The following is a 13654-nucleotide window of genomic DNA, read 5'->3' on the forward strand; positions in this document are numbered from 1 at the left end:
CCTAGGAGAAATGAAAGTTTATGTCCAGCAAAGAATTCTACATGGATATTTACCATAGATTTACTTATAATTTCCCCAAACCGGAAGTAACTTAAATGTTCATCATCAGGTTAATAGGTAAATAAAATAAATTTTAACGTATTTTTATAATGAAATATGTGGTAGTTAAAAGAACAAACTACTGATAGACTCTACATGAATGAAATACATAATTAAAAAAAAAAACTCTGCTGGGTGAAAGAAGTCAGGAACAAAAAATTCATCCTATTATAATGATTCCTGTTGAATGAAATTCTAGGAAATGCAAAACTAATTTATATAGTCAGAAATCTCTTCAGTGTTTGGGAGGACAGAGCTTGAGGGATTGGTTGGGAAGAGGGACCAAGGGACTTTTTGTGGTGATGAGACTATACTTAATTGTACTGGTGCTTATATTTGTCAAAACTTACTGAACACGATACTTAAAAATGGCAATTTTTTTTTTTTTTTTTTTTTTATAAATTTATTTATTTTAGTTGGGGGCCAATCACTTCACAACATTGCAATAGTTTTTGCCATACATTGACATGAATCAGCCATGGGTTTACATGTGTTCCCCCTCCTGGACCCCCCACCCACCTCCCTCCCCATCCCATCCTTCTGGGTCATCCCATTGCCCCGGCCCTGAGCCCTTGTCTCATGCATCGAACATGGAATGGTGTTCTGTTTCACATATGATAATATACATGTTTCAATGCTATTCTCCCAGAACGTCCCACCCTCACCTTCTCCCTCAGAGTCCATAAAATTGTTCCATGCATCTGTGTCTCTTATTCTGTCTCGCATATAGGGTTATCGTTACCATCTTTCAAATTCCATATATATGCATTAGTATACTGTATTGTTGTTTTTCTTTCTGGCTCACTTCACTCTGTATAATGGGCTCCAGTTTCATCCATCTCAGTAGAACCGATTCAAATGTATTTTTTTTAATGGCTGAGTAATATTCCATTGTGTATATGTACCACAGCTTCCTTATCCATTCGTCTGCTGATGGACATCTAGGTTGCTTCCATGTCCTGGCTATTGTAAACAGTGCTGCGATGAACATTGGGGTACACGCGTCTCTTTCAATTCTGGTTTCCTCGGTGTATATGCCCAGCAGTGGGATTGCTGGGTCATATGGCAGTTCTATTCCCAGTTTTTTAAGGAATCTCCACACTGTTCTCCATAGTGGCTGTACTAGTTTGCATTCCCACCAACAGTGTAAGAGGGTTCCCTTTTCTCCACACCCTCTCCAGCATTTATTGCTTGTAGACTTTTGGATAGCAGCCATTCTGACTGGTGTGAAATGATACCTCATTGTGGTTTTGATTTGCATTTCTCTAATAATGAGTGATGTTGAGCATCTTTTCATGTGTTTGTTAGCCATCTGTATGTCTTCTTTGGAGAAATGTCTGTTTAGTTCTTTGGCCCATTTTAAAAATGGCAATTTTTATTTTGGAAATTATACCTCAGTAAATTTGAGTTTTAAAACTGTATGGTTAGTAAAAAAAAAAGTTAAAAACACTTAAGATGAAAATGATACATATAGAACAATAGAAATTCCTTCTTTGATTTGAATTCTTAACATTATGGTGTTCATTTTCATAAACAGTGTAATAAAATGTCTAGCTATAGAGTCATTATTTTTTAATGGACATACTCAGGATTTCTGGCATTGTCTCAAAGCTGTCACTGAGAAGGTTGTTGGGTGTTTTGATAGTAAGCTAGAAAACTGGAAATTAGGTTGGAAATGAACTCAAGTATAATTGAAAAACACATTGCAGGGATTTGGATTATTGATAAGGGCTGCTTTTCACATAGAATTTAACAACAATGCACAGTATTTGCTATTTTTATGAAGTATTTTGCCTATCTAGATTTATACTTAAAATGGTAAGTTTAGGTGTGGCGTCTTACTTTCAAATTTCCATCCCCTTGGCTCTGTATATTTTTAGGAAAGTTGGATGAGGTAGATTATCTAAGAGCAACTTTCTGATCAACAGGGAAATTAACAGGGTTGAAAACCATTAAAAACTTAATTAGGTTTATATTCAGGTGCTGTCTGTTACAACGCTTTAGTATTCCCCAACTTGGTTACACATGCAATCACCTTAAAAAACCTACACCTGAATCTCATACCTATTTCTTTTTGATTGTCCATGAAGTAAAATTTTAAAAATAGTTCCAGTTGATTCACATGTGAAACCAATGTCCCTAAATGACTGGGTAACTTTCCATGGTTGCCATATGAATATATATGTATGTATGTATGTATGAATGTGTGGGCATTCAGTCGTGTCCAACTCTTGTGACCCCATGGACTGTAGCTCACCAGGCTCCTCTGCTCAGGTTCAAACCTGAGTCTCCTGCATTGGCAGGTAGATTCCTTACCACTAGCACCACCTGGGAAGCCTGACATATAATTGATAATCTGTAATAAATTGGGAAGTCATGGTTTCATGACTCTGGTTGACTCTAGTCTTCACCTGTGAATCAATTAGTTTCTGTGGATGAAGGACACCTTGAGTTTTCTGCTATTCAAATTACCACCTTTACAACACTTTGTCTGAAGCTTCTACTTTGAAGTTATAGAGATGTGGAAATGGTTACTTTAGAGATAAAGCATTACCAGTTAAAAAGTTAAAAGAAAGTATTCCAGTACTGTGAATTTCTAAACTACATTCTTGTTCAGTATAAAAGCCTCCAGTTCAATTTATCATAAAGGATTTAGAAGTGTGTAATAGAATTCATAGTTTTAAAAATTTTAGTTGTATGTTATCCATTCTTAACTAATCACTTTCTAGATTAGTTTTGTTATAGATTGGATTGTGTTTTTGCCAAATTCACATATTGACATCTTAAAACCCAGTACCTTAGAACATAACTCCATTTGGAGGTAGACACTTCTTCTTAACTTAATTAATTGGCTACGTGGAGTCTTATTTGCAGCTCTCAGGATCTTTCTTGTGTGAGTTCTTTTGTTGTGTCACACGGGCTCCAGAACACGCAGGCTCAGTAGTTACTGCACAGGTTTAGTTGCTCTGCAGCTTGTGGGATCTTAGTTCCCCAACCAGGGATGGAACTTGAGTTTTCGGCATTATAAGGTGATTTCTTTACTACTGGACCATCAGGGAAGGTCCTGGAGTGAGGTTGCCAGGGTGGGCCCTAATCTAGCATGAGTGGTCTTCTTATAAGAAGAGATAAGGACAGAGGTGCACAAAGGAAAGACCAGATGAAGGTATAGGGAGAAGATGATTAGCTACAAGCCAAGGAAAGAAACCTCAGAAAAAAAAGACTCGCTGACACCTTGATCTCAGACTTCTAGGGTAAGTATTTTGAGAACACACATGTTTGTTTAAGACATCTAGTCTGTGGTGCTTTGTTATGGAAGCCGTAGAAAACTAACACATTCCTTTTCAACATCAGCTGGTCAGCAGAACCACCTGTAGCTACAAGGAAAATTAAAAAATGATGTGCATACCAATTAAATTATAGTTAGAGGGGAGAAAATGTAGGGTGAGTGAACATAGATTTTTTTTTTTCGTAAGGTCTCCATGTGATGCTTTTGGTCACTGAGGACAGGTTTACATTTAACTAAGTTCTTTCGATAACAATCTGCTGCAAAGCTGCTTAGTAAGACTAACTTGAAACCTGATAAACAAGTCATAAATTTTTTACAGTCTACCCAGGTTCTATTTGTTATTTTGACAAGTATGTTCCTTAAATTATTTAGTATTTGTTCCTTGTGAGATATAAAGCAAAAGTAAATGAGTTTAAATTTTTGTTATCTGTAATGAAAATAAATTCCTTCTTGTGTGGCTTATGCAGAGAGATGTTATTTATTCTATTGTAATATTTCCCTTAAGATTCAGATCTCAATATGTTCCTGTTTTCTCTATGTGATATCATAACCCCATAGAAAATATAAATGCCAAGATTTTAAGCCATTTCATGAGTATTTTGAGGATAAATTTTTAAATTACAGCTTCTAAAATTCTTTGGTTTTATTTCTTCAGAGAGAATATGCTTTATCACAGGTAAAGAAAGGGAAAAAAATTCCTGAAACTGGAAAGAATACAAATAAGAAAACTGCAGTAAATAACCATTGCAGAAACTGTTTTCAGAAATGTCGCTTAAAATTTAGTTCTTTCCAGACTCTTTCCAAACAAGTTCTGTTGCTTACTAAGCTAAAAATAGTTACCACCTATTAATAATTATCTGCACATGGGGATTTTCCAGGAACTGACCTCTATAATTTGGGATAAAAATCACCTGGAGACCTCTGGTTGCTTCTGATAATCCGTTCTGACACAAAGTCAGAACTTAAGATTAGAAAATTAAGTGCTAGAATACATGGTCTGTACTCAAATCCTAGCTTTTCTCTTTCTTGGCTTTGTAACCTTGGGTAATTTTTTTTTTAATTTTTAATCTTTTTTTGGCTTATTTTGCCACAGAGACTTTGTGTGTGTGTGTGTGTCCATTTATTTAAGGCAGTACTAAACAATGTTAATTTATATCAGAAATCATCTATTACAATTATGTACAAATCCTTGCATCCTTCTCTATCTTCCTTCATACTTTAGTAGTTGATGAATATTTTTCTATTCTGTCTTATTTCTCTCTTCTCACTGTCTTTTACACTGGTAATTTATGTTCCATTTGTTGCTATTCTGTATCAACCACACAACAGTATGGTTCTATCTTAGTCTTCATGAGAAATTACTTCGTTGGTAATATCTTGAAAAGAAGCTCTTGCTATTGTCAATCACACTTATCTTACTTGTCATCCCCTACATCACCTTACAAGGAAAAGATAACTCTGAGATGATTGGTTGTTAAGGTAAAAGAGGAAAATTGAAGATGGTAGTGTCAAAATATCTCAATAGATCAGAGCAAAAAGTCCCTGCTTATTAAAGAAACTTCCTTTTTACTAACTTTACCCACTCAGGCAGTTCACCCTAATAAGCCTTCAGTTTTTCTCATTAGGTCATCACTTGATTCATCATCTCATGAAGCAGGGACACTAGAACCCTACCCTAGACTAACACCAATGCTGCTGCTGCTAAGTCACTTCAGTCGTGTCCGACTCTGTGCGATCCCATAGACGGCAGCCCACCAGGCTCTCCCGTCCCTGGGATTCTCCAGGCAAGAACACTGGAGTGGGTTGCCATTTCCTTCTCCAATGCATGAAAGTGAAAAGTGAAAGTGAAGTCGCTCAGTCGTGTCTGACTCTTTGCGACCTCATGGACTGCAGCCTACTGGGCTCCTCCATCCATGGGATTTTCCAGGCAAGAGTACTGGAGTGGGTTGCCATTGCCTTCTCCGACTAACACCAATGTCAGCTGCTTAATTGCTGTAAATCATAATCTCTCTTAGTTTTTAGCTCCTTTGACTATCTTGTTATTCATACTTGCTTCTGAACTTTAATATTCCTGACTTTCGATTATCCTTTTTAAAACCTGTAACATGCTTAACACTTGAGTATCTTACATGTGGAACATAATGTTATATAATCATTTGTTTTGCACACAGCTGTTGCAGTTATGTCTTTTATTTCTCAGTTTGTGTACTCTTGAGGGAAGAGACTATACTTTTTATATATCATTAAAAGTCATTTATGAATATTAAAACCATTAGATGAAAGATACTGGAGAGCAGAACATCCCTGTAGTGTTCATAAAACAATTGACCCTTGAATAACGTGGGGGTTAGGGGCACCACTGTCCTTTCAGCAGAAAGTCCTCACATGACTTGACAGTCAGCTCTCCAGATAAGCAGTTCCTCCATGAATGTGGTTTCAATTCTGTGGATTCAATCAACCACAGATCATGTAGTACTGTAACAGTACCTATTTAATGAAAAAAGTCTCTGTGTAAGTAGGTCCGAGCTGTTCAACCCCTGTTGTTCAAGGATCCACTCTAACTGAACAGGCAAAAAAACACATACTTTTACCATTAACAATTTGGGGAGGTTTCTACCTTAAATGATCAAAATTAACATTTAAAATAATGGAGCAATATGATATTGGGACATGTCATTTTGTGTCACCTGATTTGACCCAGAATGAAGTGTACAGCATCACCTACATACTATTACTGGAAAGAAATGTATGAATTTCATCAAGGAGATAGATGTAATTTCCAATTTACAGGAAATGTATGAGCTAGAGGAAATCATTAAATGATGCCACAAGGAAACATTCAACCAAGTGCAGAGTGTGTGACATTTTATAAAAATACTGACCTAATCTTTTAAAAAATCCAGTATCATGGGAGAAAATAAGGTAGGAGGATTGTCCTACACTAAGACTACAGACACATATTTAAAAGTAAGGCATAAATTTAGACTACTTTATGATTTTGAAAAGTAACAAGCATTTAAGCAGAATTGGAAAAATCTGATTATAATCTGGATGATATATAATATTAAGAAATTGTTAATTTTATTCAAAGTGTGTGTTATTATTGCAATATACATAAATGTCCTTATTCTAAGGATCTGTGCTCTAAAGGGTTTAGGAATAAAGCATCATGTTGTCTGTAACTTACTTTAATTGCTTATGAAATATTATTTTATTTATGTGTTTATATACATAGTAAGGAGAGAATGCATATTTGAAAAGTGCTAACATTTATACAATTTTTTGAATACTTCTTCACTGTATTGTACTTTCAAACTTCTGTTTATAATTTTTATAATAAAAATTGGAGAAATGTATAGTTTTGTAAAAAGGCAATTGCAGCTGTAAAAATGGTACAATTTTTTATTTCAATCTTTATTCATTAAACACTTACAAGAGTCACACAGATTCCAGCATTCAAACTATAGTCAACTATTGTACACTGTTAGTGGTAATGTAAATTGGTGCACCCACTGGGGGAAAATGGTATGATGGTTTGTTGAAAAACTAAAAACAGAATTCCAATATAACCCAGGAATTCCGTTTCTGGGTTTTCATCTGAAAGAAAAAGAAAAAACCTAAAAACACTAATTTGAAAAGGTACATGCACCCAAATAGTCATACCAGCATTATTTACAATTGCCAAGATATTGAATAAACCTGTGTCCATCAACAAATGAATGGATAAAGAAAATGTGGTACATGCATACACAATGGAATATTACTCAGCCATAAAAAGGAACAATATTTTGCCATTTGCAGCAAGATGTATGGACTTGGAGGGTATTGTGCTTATGAAGTAAGTCAGGCATAAAAAAACAAATACACTATGATTTCACTTATACATAGAATGTGAAAAATACAACAAACTCATGGATATAACAAAAAAGAAGCAGACTCACAGATATAGAGAATGCATTAGTGGTTATTACCAGCGAGAGGTATGCAATACAGGAATGGAGAAGTGGAAGGCCCAAACTATTGGGTGTAAGATAGGATCATGGAGGTATTGTACAATATGAGGAATCTAACCAAAATTTTCTAATAACTGCAAGTGGAAAGCAACTTTTAAAATTGTATAAAAATATTTTTAAAAGTTTTTGCAATACATTTTTTTAAGTTTGGTTAAATCCATGAAAATTGCATTAAAACAAGCAAATTACATCCCAGAGGAATAAAGAATGTAATATGACATAAAGTAATAAAGTATACATCTATAAAATAATATGGACTTCAAAGGAATACAAGATTATTTACCTTTAAGAAGCAAGTTTAAGGAAATCTTTCTATAGTAAGTAAGATTAATCTAAACACAGGAAAAAGTGAAAGTCTTTCAAGGTCACTAGAAATTCTATTTAAATAATAAAGAATATTTAATAATTAAGCAACTCCTAGAAGTGCTTCCTGTTTAGATATTGTTTTAGGCAGCCAGTACACTCTATAGTTTTTGTACAGCATAAAATTTTATGGTCTTGTTAAAGGGAAAAGAGGTGACATAAGAGCAGGAACTTGTAGTCAAAGGGATCTAGGCCATTTAACTTTTAGTAGTGGCAATTCCTTTCATTTTTATAGTGCTTTAGTTTTTTTCTAAAGGGCTTTGCCCCGCATTGTCTCAATTTTTGTTTCACAATACTCCTGTGGGTTAAAGGTGTGAATATCACGATTCTCTATACTATGCAAGGGGCTTCCCAGGTGGCGCTAGTGGTAAACAACCTGCCTGCCAATGCAGGAGACATGAGATGTGGGTTTGATCCCTGGCTCAGGAAGATTCCCTGGAGGAGGGCCTGGCAATCCACTCCAACATTCTTGCCTGGAGAATCCCATTGACAGAGGAGCCTGGTGGGTTATAGTGCATAGGGTCACAAAGAGTTGGACAAGACTGAAGCTACTTAGCACACAGGCACATACTAGCAAAAATCAAACAACTGAGAGATCTTTAGGTTGTGCCTTGCAGAAATATTAACTTCTTTTATGTAATGGAAATACTAAGAATAGTGCCTATCACATGCTAGATAATCAATAGAATTCTAAATAAATGAATCAATAGGAGAATGAATGAGCAAATTCTAGAATGTTTGAGTTAGTTGGGGAAAAATGTAGGAACTCTGTTCCACAAATCTCTCCACTTGTCTGCCCTTAAGGAGTGGTTTATTTTCTACGTAGGTCAAGAGAGTTTTATGAATGAGTGAAATATTTCTGTTCTGGAAAGACAAGTGGCCATGTAAGTTGTTCTTATTTAATTGTACATAGAAGGAAAGATTCAAATTTAAGTAAAAATTTCCCAACAATGCTTTCAGACCATAGGGCAGGAGTTTAAAATAGTGCTGACATATTTTAAAATTTAAATTGAGTAGGGACATTATCTAAAGACTAAAGAAGAAGTAAAAACTGGTAAGCTTCTATTTATGCAGGAAATCTTTCCAGTGTAATCACCTTAGAAAACTTCTTCTTTCATCAAAAGGCACCTTTACAAACACATTTTAATGCAATGGTTATATTTATTTTTGAATGGGGCTCAGAATTAATTTTACTTCTTTGCTATGTAATGGCTCATTTCTCAGCTTGCTTATAAAAATTATAGTTTTTAGGTAGGTGCAAATGCAAAAGTATTGTTATAGAAGCTGTCATGAATCACATCACTAAATGAAAGACACATTGAAGGATTATTGCTGTCTTTTTTAATGGTCTTTCCCATTAACAACTTACTAAAATTTTATGGCATCTTGAATTCTGTTATCCTCAGAAATTTGTTTTCAAGAAATATAGCTACATTATTTTCAACTCAGTTATTCTAGTACCTCAGAAAAAACTGAGAAGTTCTTTTCTTCTTTTAATTTGCTTATATCCACAATATAAAGCAACTGTAAATTTATGAAAGTATTTTTAATTAAAGGAAGAAATGAAGCATATATAGTGGAAAGTTCATAAATGTCCTATATACCCCCAGCCTCACAAATCATAGTCTCCATCATAATCAACATCCCCACCAGAGTGATAAATGTATTTTTCTACTTCGACACATTGTTATTACCCAAAGCCCATAGGCTCTGGATTTATACTCTTGGTGTAGTATATTCTGTGGGTTTGGAAACACAGACTAGTATTTGCCATTATGGTGCCATGCAGAATAGTTTCACTGCCCTAAAAAATCCCTCTGTGCTCTACCTATTTATCATTCTCACTCCCCTAACCCATAGCAATAACTAAACTTTATGCTATCTCCATAGTTTTTATTTTTTCAGAATACCATATAGTTGGAATCATACAATATGTAGCCTTTTCAGACTAGTGTCTTTCATGTAATATGTATTGAAGATGCCTCCTTAGCAATCAATAATATTCAGTTGTCTGGATGCATCACAGTTTGTTTATCCATTCACCTATTGAAGGACATCTTGGTTGCTTCTAAGTTTTGGCAATTATGAGCAAAGCTGCTGTAATCATATATGTTCACATTTTTGTGTGGATATAAATATTCAGGCATGTGTATTCAGTTGCTCGGTTGTGTTCGACTCTTTGTGATCCCATGGACTGTAGCAGGTCAAGTACCTCTGTCCATGGGATTTTCCAGGCAAGAAGCTGGAGTTAGTTGCCATTTCCCTCCCCGCGGGGTCTTCTCGACCCAGGGATCAAACCCATATCTCCTGATTGGCATATGGATTCTTTACCACTGAGCCATCTGGGAAGCCCGTAATTTTTCAACTCATGGGTAAATACCAAGGAACAAATTTCCAGATCGTATGATCAGAGTAAATTTCGCTTTGTAAGAAAGAGTCAAGCTGTCTTACAAAGTGGCTATACTGTTTTGCATTCCCACCAGCAATGAATAAGTGTTCCTGTTACTTCACAGCCTTGCTATTATTAGCATCTGGAGTTGTTGTTTTGGATATTGAACATTCTAATAAGCATGTGGTAGTAACTCATTGTTCTAATTTGCATTTCCCTGATGATATGTGGTGTGGAGCATCTTTTCCTATGCCTATTTGACATTTGTATATCTTCTTTCATGAGGTATCTCCTAAGGTCTTTGGTCCATTTCTCAATTGGTTGGTTGTTTACTTATTAATGACTTTTAAGAGTTCATTGTATATTTTGGATAACAATACTTTCAAACACTACTTTCAAATCAATACTTTTCAAATGATTCTTCTGCAAGCATTTACTTCTAGTCTCTGGTTTGTCTTTTTATCCCCTTGACAGTGTCTTTCCCAGAGCAGAAAATTTCATTTTTATAACATCCAGCTTATCAATTCTTCCTTTCATGGATTATGCCCTTGGTGTTCTATCTAGAAAGTCATCACCATACCCAAGATCATCTAGATTTTCTCCTATGTTATCTTATAGGAGTTTTACACTCTTGCAATTTATGTTTAGGTCTGTGATTCATTTTAAGTTAATTTGTGTGAAAGGGGTAGGGTCTGTATCTGGGTTCACTTTTTTACATGTCAATATCCATTTGTCTAGCATCATTTATTAAAAACACTGTCTTTGCTCCACTGTGCTGCCTTTCCTCCTTTATTGAAGATCAATTGACTGTATCTATGTGGATCTATTTCTGGGCTCTCTATTCTGTTCCTTTAATATGTTTTCTGTTCTTTCTTCAACACAACAATGTCTTGATTATTGTAGCCTTATAGCAAGTTTTAAAATTGGGTATTGTAAATCCTCCAACTTTGTTCTTCAATATTCTGTTGGCTATTCTGAGTCTCTTGCCTGTCCATGTGAATTTTAGAATCAGTTTGTTACTATTCATGAAATAATATTAGAATTTTGATTGAGATTGCATTGAATATATAGAGCAAGTTGCAAAGAATTAACATCTTGGCAACACTGAGCCTTCCTATGCTTTGACATGAAATATCTATGCATTTGCTTTGTCCTTTTTTGTATTTGTTCATTGTAGTTTTGTAGCTTTCTTCTTATAGACTATACATATTTAAATTCATATCTATTTCATTTTACTGAATAAAGTGTAATCAATATTGATTTTGAATTCTACTTGTTTATTGCTTACGCATAGAAAAGCAATTGACTTTTGTATATTAACCTTGTATCTTGCAACCTTGCTATAATCACTTAGTTCCAGGAATTTTTTTCAATTCTTTTCAGATTTTTTACATAGGTAACCATGTCTTCTGTGAACAAAACCCATTTTATTTCTTCTTAATTTGTATACCTTTCATATACTTTTCTTGTCCTCTTCATTAGCTAGAACTTCTGGTACAAGTTTACAAGCATTTGTGAAAGGGAATTTTTTTTCCTGATGTTAGAAGGAAGGCTTTGAGTTTCTCATTATTAAATATGATGCTAGTTGTAGGTTTTTTGGTATTCTTTATTAATTTGATGAGGTTCCTATTTATTCCTAGTTTACTGAGTGTCTTTATGATGAATAGGTATTGGAGTTTATCAAATGGGTTTTTTGCATTTATTAATGTGATTATGTGATTTTTCCCTTTTGTTTGTTGATGTGATAAATTACATTGGTTACTTTTCAAATATTGAACTAGTCTTTTATACCTTGCATAAACCTCTTTTTGGCCATGGTATATAATGTTTTTCACACTGTCAGATTTGATTTGCTGACATTTTGTTGATAATTTTTGCATCTATGTTAATGAAAGATAGTGGTCTGTAGTTTTCTTGTCATATATTTATATGCTTTAGTTTTAGGCTAATGCTGGGCTCAGAGTTAGAAAGTATTCCATTTGCTTCTCTATTCTAAAAGAGACTGTAAACAATTCATATAATTTCTTCCTTAAATATTTAGTAGAATTCACCAGTGAACACTTACGGCTTGGTGTTTTCTGTTGTATTCATTAATGATTCAATCATGCAGATTTTCTATTTCATCTTGTGTAAGTTTGGGAAGACTGTACCTCTCAGGGAATTGATCTTTTTCATTTGCATTATCAAATTTGTGGGAACAAGTTTGTTCATCATATTTTTTAATAAAATTTTAATGTTCAGGGGATCTGCTGTGATAATCTCATTTTATTTCTGATCTTAGCAATTTATGCTCTTTCTCTTTTTTTTCCTTAGTTAGCTTAGCTGGAGTCTTATTACTTATTTTGCTAATCTTTTCAAAGAAATAGCTTTTGCATTCACTAATTTTCTCTATTGATTTCTGCTCTAATTCTTTTCTGCATCCCATAAATTTTAGGTTGTGCTTTCATTTCCATTGAGTTCAAAATATATTTTAACTTCTCTTAAGATTTCTTCTTTGACTGAGTATTGTTTAGAATGTGTTTAATCTCCAAATATTTTAGACTTTTCAGCTTTATGTTATTGATTTCTAGTTTAATTCCACTGTTGTATGAGAGCAGATGTCATAAGAATTCTCATCAAACATTTGCTTGTTTGATAGTGCAGAATGTGGTGTATTTTGGGGAGTAATCTGTTGCACTGTTGTTGGATAAAGTAGTTTGTAGATATCTATTATATCCCATTGATTGATGGTATTACTGAGTCAACTATGTGCTTACTGCTTTTCTGTCAGCTGAATCTCTCAATTTCTGATAGAGTGTTAAAATCTCCAGCTGCAATAGCAGATTCATTTATTTCTTTTTCTGGTCTTTTCACTTACTGCTTCACACAGTGTATGGTCTGTTGGGCACACCACACATTGAGAATTGTCATGTCTTCTATGAGGGTTGATGCCTTTATTATTATGTAATATCCCTCATTAGTCCTGATAACTTTCCTTGCTCCAAAGTTGACTCTGTTTGAAATTAATATAGCTGCTCATGCATTCTTTGATTAGTGTTAGCATAGTATATCTCAATCTATTTACTTTTAATCTATATTACATTTAGACTATTAACATTTAACATAACTGTGGATATAATTTGTATTGATATATACTATATTTGTTGCTGTTTTCTACTTGCTGGTCTTGTTCTTTGTTCCAATTTTCATATTCCAATCATTTCCTGCATTTTGTGTTTTTAATTGAGCATTTTATATGATTCCATTCTCTCTTATTTTAGCATATCAGTTACATTTCATTTAAAATGTGTTTTAGTTACTGCTGTGGAGATTGTAATACACCTTTGCAACTAACACAGGTATACTTTCAAATAGCACTATATCACTTCATGGATAGTACCTTATTATTACAAAATAATTCTGATTCCTCCCTCTAACACATTTATTTTGCTGTCATTCATTTTACTTGTCTGTAAGTATATATATATGTGTGTGTGTGTGTGTGTGTGTTTGTGTGTGTATGTG

At 34.2% G+C, this 13654-nt stretch overlaps 1 long non-coding RNA gene across 1 annotated transcript in view; it reads left to right on the plus strand.

Annotated features, from left to right (window-relative positions):
* The first annotated feature begins 8499 nt into the window (after positions 1 to 8499).
* Positions 8500 to 13654, plus strand: part of LOC145521825 (uncharacterized) — a 40921-nt gene continuing 35766 nt past the window's right edge. Inside the window, exon 1 of the long non-coding RNA XR_014065719.1 lies at positions 8500 to 8645. This is a non-coding gene — a long non-coding RNA (uncharacterized LOC145521825). The remainder of the gene's footprint in view (positions 8646 to 13654) is intronic.

This window comes from Giraffa tippelskirchi, chromosome 9 (genome assembly GCF_054371585.1).
Source record: "Giraffa tippelskirchi isolate mGirTip1 chromosome 9, T2T-mGirTip1v1.2.pri, whole genome shotgun sequence".
NCBI lineage: Eukaryota > Metazoa > Chordata > Mammalia > Artiodactyla > Giraffidae > Giraffa > Giraffa tippelskirchi.